Source organism: Nicotiana tabacum, chromosome 15, assembly GCF_000715075.1.
Source record: "Nicotiana tabacum cultivar K326 chromosome 15, ASM71507v2, whole genome shotgun sequence".
Taxonomy (NCBI): domain Eukaryota; kingdom Viridiplantae; phylum Streptophyta; class Magnoliopsida; order Solanales; family Solanaceae; genus Nicotiana; species Nicotiana tabacum.
This window is the reverse complement of record NC_134094.1, coordinates 128,067,431-128,073,590: the sequence shown is the minus strand read 5'-3', so window position 1 is coordinate 128,073,590 and position 6,160 is coordinate 128,067,431. Positions and strand designations below refer to the sequence as shown.

The following is a 6,160-nucleotide window of genomic DNA, read 5'->3' as shown; positions in this document are numbered from 1 at the left end:
GCAGAAAATGCCTATTTTTGAGCTACACCACCTGCTAATTATAACCAATATCCATCCTATAATGGCAGCATTACATTGCTGCCATTCAACCATAATTAATCAACAACAATGAATATACTAACAACAACAACAATAATTAACTAACAAAAACTATTAACTAACACTAACAACCATTATCTAACAACAACAACAACTAATAACAACCACAACAACAACTACTAAAATATTCAATAACAAAATAACAATATAATCATCATTCAAAACTAGTCTCAACTAAATATTGACAAGTTCAATACTTTGTTTAGCAATACCCACCATTCAATGAGTTTTTTATCTAGCATCATCTCCATTTTCACTCCTAGAACCTTCATCGTCGGCACATGGGGAAGGCTCACGAGACCGGATAATGGGAAAAGCACCACTAGCAAGAAGATTGGCCAGCTGACTTTGAAGAAGATTAAATTGTCCGTCCCTCCTTTCTAGCTGAACTTGAAGGTTACCAAATTGTTCATCTCGCTTTTTTTTTTCCTAGCCTTTGTCTCTTCAAGCTCTGCTGTCAGCTTTGCGATCTTCTGTTCCATAGACGATATAGTCGACCTATCAATCGCCTCGCCTTGGGCGGAAGTCCCTATACCTTGCAATCCAGCCCTGTAGCGCCGAAATGATTTATCTGGAAGGCCGTATGCTATCCCCTTTTTAGGACCATCGACAACATCCAACCATATCCTCTGCACTTCTTCGTCTAAAATGGGCGGTCACTCGCCTTGCTCATTCGGTGGCAAGCTCTGAGTGTACTTTTCCAAATTAATCTTGTAGCGACCCTTTATTTAAAAGATAGAAAATTACTAACTATATAATATTATAAATATTTATAGTAGTTATGAAATTTACATGTGTAGTCTCCGCCCGGTCCTCGACCCATCTTGTAACGACCCGACCAGTCGTTTTGAGTATTACAACCCCATTTCCCATTTACTTCTCAAATTATACTTTACAGTTGTTGTGTGAATTGCCGGAGTAATTGGTTCGGGTTCAGTGAGGCTTTGGAATGAATTGGAACACTTAGTTCCAAAGTTTAAAGCTTAAGTTAAAATAGTGAACGGATGCGGACTTATGTGTAAATGACCTCGAATTCAAATTTTTATGATTCCAATAGCTCCGTATGTTGATTTTGGACTTAGGAGCGTGTACGAAAAATTATTTGGAGGTCCGTAGTGGAATTTGGCTTGAATTGCCGAAAGTTAAATTTTTTGAGAAGTTTGACCGGGGGTTTGACTTTTTGATATCGGGGTCGGAATCCGATTCTGGAAATTTGAATAGGCCTGTAATGTGAAATGTTACTTGTATGCAAAATGTGAGGTCAATCAGACGTGATTTGATAGGTTTCAGCGTCGTTTGTAGAATTCAAAAATTTTGAAATTTATTAGGCTTGAATCCGTGTGTAGTTCATATTTTTGAGGTTGTTAGGTATGATTTGAGGCCTCGAGTAGGTCCGTGTTATGCTATGGGACTTGTTGATACAATTGGTTGAGGTCCCGGGGACCTCGGGTGAGTTTCGGACGGTTAATAGATCAAATTTGGACTTAAGGAAATGCTGGAACTGCTGCCTGCTGGTGTGATCGCACCTGCGAAGATTTTGATCGCACGTGCGAAGCCGCATGTGCGTGAAATAAGACGCAGAAGCGGTCAAGAGTGGGACTAGGCAGTGCTCGTAGGTGCAAGGAATTTGCCGCAGGTGCGAAGGCATTGGCGCAGATGCGGATTGGGGCTGGCGTGAGGCGACCGCGGGTGCGAAGGGGAATGCGCATCTGCAAAGCCTGCAGATGCGAGAATAGCGCCGCAGATGCGAGATTTCAGAGGGCCGACTGTTTTTTATAGGCGCGTATTTTTATCCGCAAATGCGGATGCGCAGGTGCGAGCCCAGGCACCGCAGGTGCGGAAATGCCTGGGCAGTGATTAAAACGAGGGTTTCAAGATTTTTTCCCATTTTCGGATTTTGGATCTCGGGTTGGGCGATTTTCGAGAGAAAATTTTCCACACAACTTGGGGTAAGTGTTCTTAACTCCCTTGTGATTATATTCTATGAATTAATCTTCATTTTTGGTGTAAGATTATTGAATCTTCAAGAGAAATAGAAGAAAATTTCTATCATGTCACAAAACGAATTTTTCAAGTTTGAATACCGACTTGGAGTCGGATTTGAGTGAAATTAGTATGGTTGAACTTGTAATTGGATGGGTTATCGTATTTTGTTAGTTTCATCGGATTTCGAGATATGGGCCCCACAGGTGATATTTGGGGCATAATTTCGGATTTTATGGAAAATTTTAGCGTTTTGATATGGAATTAATTCTTATAAATTTTGTGGACTGAGTCAAATTATTGTGACTAAATTCGAGCCATTTGGAAGTTGATACCGCATAATAGAATTTTTGGAGCATTGCTTAGCTTGCTCGACATTGGATTTGACTTGTTCGAGGTAAGTAACTCTTCTAATCTTGGAGTTGAGGGTATGAAACCTGAATATATGTATTTCATAAATTTTTGGGAGGTGACGCACATACTAGGTGACGTGCGTGTGGGCGTGCACTATAGAAATTGTGACATAATTGTTTCTGTGGAATTTTGTAGTTAAATGATCTTGGCATTTTTCATGCGATTTTATGAGTTAAAGAAATTGAGCTGCAAAGCATATTAAAAATCATGTTGAGGCTATGTGTCAGTATTATTGGGACCCACAGAGGTCATATTGCTGTGGATTATTTGTTTAAATTAAAAATTCATACTCAGTCATATTTATTTCATTGCATATCATATCTCAGTCTCTGTTGTTATTTATTGATACATCATATCATCATTTTGGGCTATTCTCATGACATTGTGAGCCCATGAAAGAGAGACTGGAGAGATTGATGACTGAGGGAGGTCGAGGGCCTGATTGTGAGGATTTTTTTGGGATCGGGCTGCACGCCGCAGCAGGCCATGTTGGCTTTATATATATTATATTATATTATTATTGCACGTGAGTTGGCCATGCGGATCCTTATATTACTATTGCATGTGAGTTGGCCGTGCAGCACGTGAGTTGGCAGTGCAGATCCTTACGTGAAGATCCAGATATTATTATTGCACATGAGCTGGCCGTGCGGATCCAGATATTTATATTATGGAACGTGAGTTGTCCGTGCAGCACGTAATTTGTCCGTGCTTATAGCGCTTGGGCTGTAGGAGCCCCTCATGAGTCTGTACACCCCCAGTGAGCGCAGTCGACTATAAACAGGGATCGGGCTGCACGCCGCAGTAGGTATTGTATAGCGCTGAGTGATTGAGTGTGTTGAGCACAGTGAGAGAGAATGTGAGATAATGAGATTGAGTACTCTGAGAGTGCGAGTACATGAGTGCAATCTGTGAGATACATTGCATTGACATGCACACATGACATGTATGCATAGAGATGTGTTTTGCTCATGCTGTACAGTATCACATTATTCATGATTTCTCTCACATATTGACAGATGTGCATAGTGGTGCATTTGTTTTACACTGGTTATCTGGGAAAGAAAATGAGATATCTTATTTTTTATTGAAAGGATTTTGGAATAATTACTGTTTTCAAACTTATTCATATTTTTGGTAACTTCGGTATACGATTCAGGTTTTCATTGATGTACTTGAAAGGCAGAACTATTTTCAGAAGTCATGATTTAGCTGAGCATTTATTCTTGAGTTACTTCTGGTATTACTTGTTTAATATTGTTATGAAGTATTGTTGGTTATGGAAGTTGGACCCGACCTTGGTGGAAGCTCGTCACTACTTTCAACCTACGGATAGGTTTGTTACTTACTCAGTACATGGGGTCGGTTGTACTGATACTACACATCTGCACATTTTGTGTAGATGTTGACTGCTATTGTTGCTATGCTCGATGGTTGCGGGATCTGAAGATGTACCCGCTTTCATGTTGTAGCTGCCTCTTGTTCAGGGTAGACTTAAATTTATAAAAGCTCTATTTATGTATTATTCAAACAGACTATGTATTTATTTTATTTCCGCTTTGTACGCTCTATTCTTAGAAGCTCATAATTTGTACTACCAGTTCTTGGGGAGATGTATTAATTTTAGATATTTTCTTTTAATTAATTTTATTGGAATTGGATAGTTGAAAATTGGCTTACCTAACGGGTTGGGTTAGGTGCCATCACGACTAGTGAAATTTTGGGTCGTGACACATCTAGTTGGATCTGTCGGTGCCTTCTTCTTCCGGACGTGAGTCTCCATGAAGAACTCATCATGACTCATCTTCCTCCCATATTTTTTTTCCCACAAATATAATAAAATGTGTTAACGAAATTAACATATATAAATATAGTTCGATAAAAATAGACCGAAATATTTTAAGGAATTACCAGTTGTCTCCTCGTATCCCCCATGCTCCTTGAACCCAGATAGTGCAAGGAGCCACCATTCTCAGATGCTCGGGCCTTCTTTCCCAGTTCACTATGCTTCTCAAATTTCTCGGTGGCCCAATACCTCTGCAGATCCACCCATACATCCGGTAGAACCCATGAAGGCTTCTTTTTAACCTTTCGAGTAGAGCTGAAGGAATCAGAGAGTCTCTTACGGCATTTGTACTCCCAATTTTTACAAATTTTACGGTTATACCGGTCCTCCCAGGCACACTTAGTTTGCAAATAAACTATGTAACGTTAGATGAAAATATTGTTAATATAATACTTAAATATATAAGAATTATGTTAAAACCTTAAATTGGTTGAAAATCTGTTGCACGAGATCCTCTGGAAAGTCACTCCAAGTCAGATAGGGTGCATTATACAACCCTCCAAGAATATCAGTGATTATCTTTGTAACCTGATGATTAGGAATGAACCAGCAACATAACAATTACATTAAATAAACAAGAGTAGCTATGATAATTCAGCAAAAATAAAGAAGTAATAAATAAATCTTACCCATTACCCTCGGGCCTGATGATGATCCTATGATAACGATCATAACGCACATCATCTGGATCATTATCCTCTGATGAATCTGAAGCGTGCGCAGAAAGGGGGGGCGCATCTGGCTCAGTGCTACTATCCCGAAGACGAAGTCTAGAAATGCTAGGAGACGAACTCGGTGGAGAGAGAGACGGGGTCCCTGATGAAGATGGCTGCATTCCACATCCCTGCATCGATCTAGACCCCTGCTGCGATCCAGATCACTGCTGCGATTCGGCCGGCTAAAATCTAGATGGATGCGATCCAGCTGGAGATGAAGAAAATGGAGCAGATGACGAGCGTACCACATAGCTCTGTGACTGGTCACCCGATGCACCCATGTTAGTACTGGTAGGATCATGAGGAGGAAGCGGGGTATATCCCTATGGCGGAAAATGGTGATAATACTGCTGGGCGGGCGAATGGTGGGTAGTATGATGAGTAGATGGATATGGTAGAATAGATCTGTGCCTAGAAGATTGCTGCCGGCCATCAGCAGCAGAGGGATGCAAGTGTGGTGTGGAAGGAAGCGTGGGTGTAGCACCATCATCATGATCAATAGGCCTTTTATCCTTCCTAGACCTACCTCGACCCCTACCGACCATCTGCATAAATTAACGAAAATGTTAGAATTGAGAATATAAATCTATATAAGTTGAGAGCGCTTGAAAAAACTAACATGCTAGCCGTCTTCGTCGACGTATCCTTCCTCGTCTGAAAATCCTTCCTCTTCACTTATTTCATTTTCATTAGGTGATTCTTCATCCTCATTTTCTATGATTGTTATTTCCTCCATATCAACTTCTTCTAATATGCGTTGAGGATGCTCCAAGTAATTTTTTAACTGATCATCCACCATTTGGTTAACACTTGAGGTATCATTTTGGTAAACAACATCTAGCACATTCTCAACTTCCACCCTACCAACTTGCTTCATTTTGATTACAACTAACCAATCAGCCTTATCCCTTTGCAATGGATATGGAGCATAGTACACTTGCCTAACTCTTTATGTAATTATAAAAGGATCATAGCGATCATACTCCCTCTTTTTATTAACCTCAATTATGTTGTACTGCGAGTGTACATTTGTACCTCTTCTAGGTGTTGGGTCAAACCACTTGCATCGAAAAAGTATGATCTTCTTATTTGGCCAACCTGA

General features: G+C 40.3%; 1 long non-coding RNA gene across 1 annotated transcript; it reads right to left on the bottom strand.

The window, feature by feature from the left end:
* Positions 1 to 221: 221 nt before the first annotated feature.
* Positions 222 to 5,595, bottom strand: LOC107812245 (uncharacterized). Its single transcript, XR_012699560.1, has 3 exons — positions 4,972 to 5,595; positions 4,408 to 4,870; positions 222 to 821 (listed from the first exon to the last, which is right to left on the bottom strand). It is a non-coding gene; the product is annotated as an uncharacterized LOC107812245 (long non-coding RNA).
* Between the last annotated feature and the right edge of the window lie 565 nt (positions 5,596 to 6,160).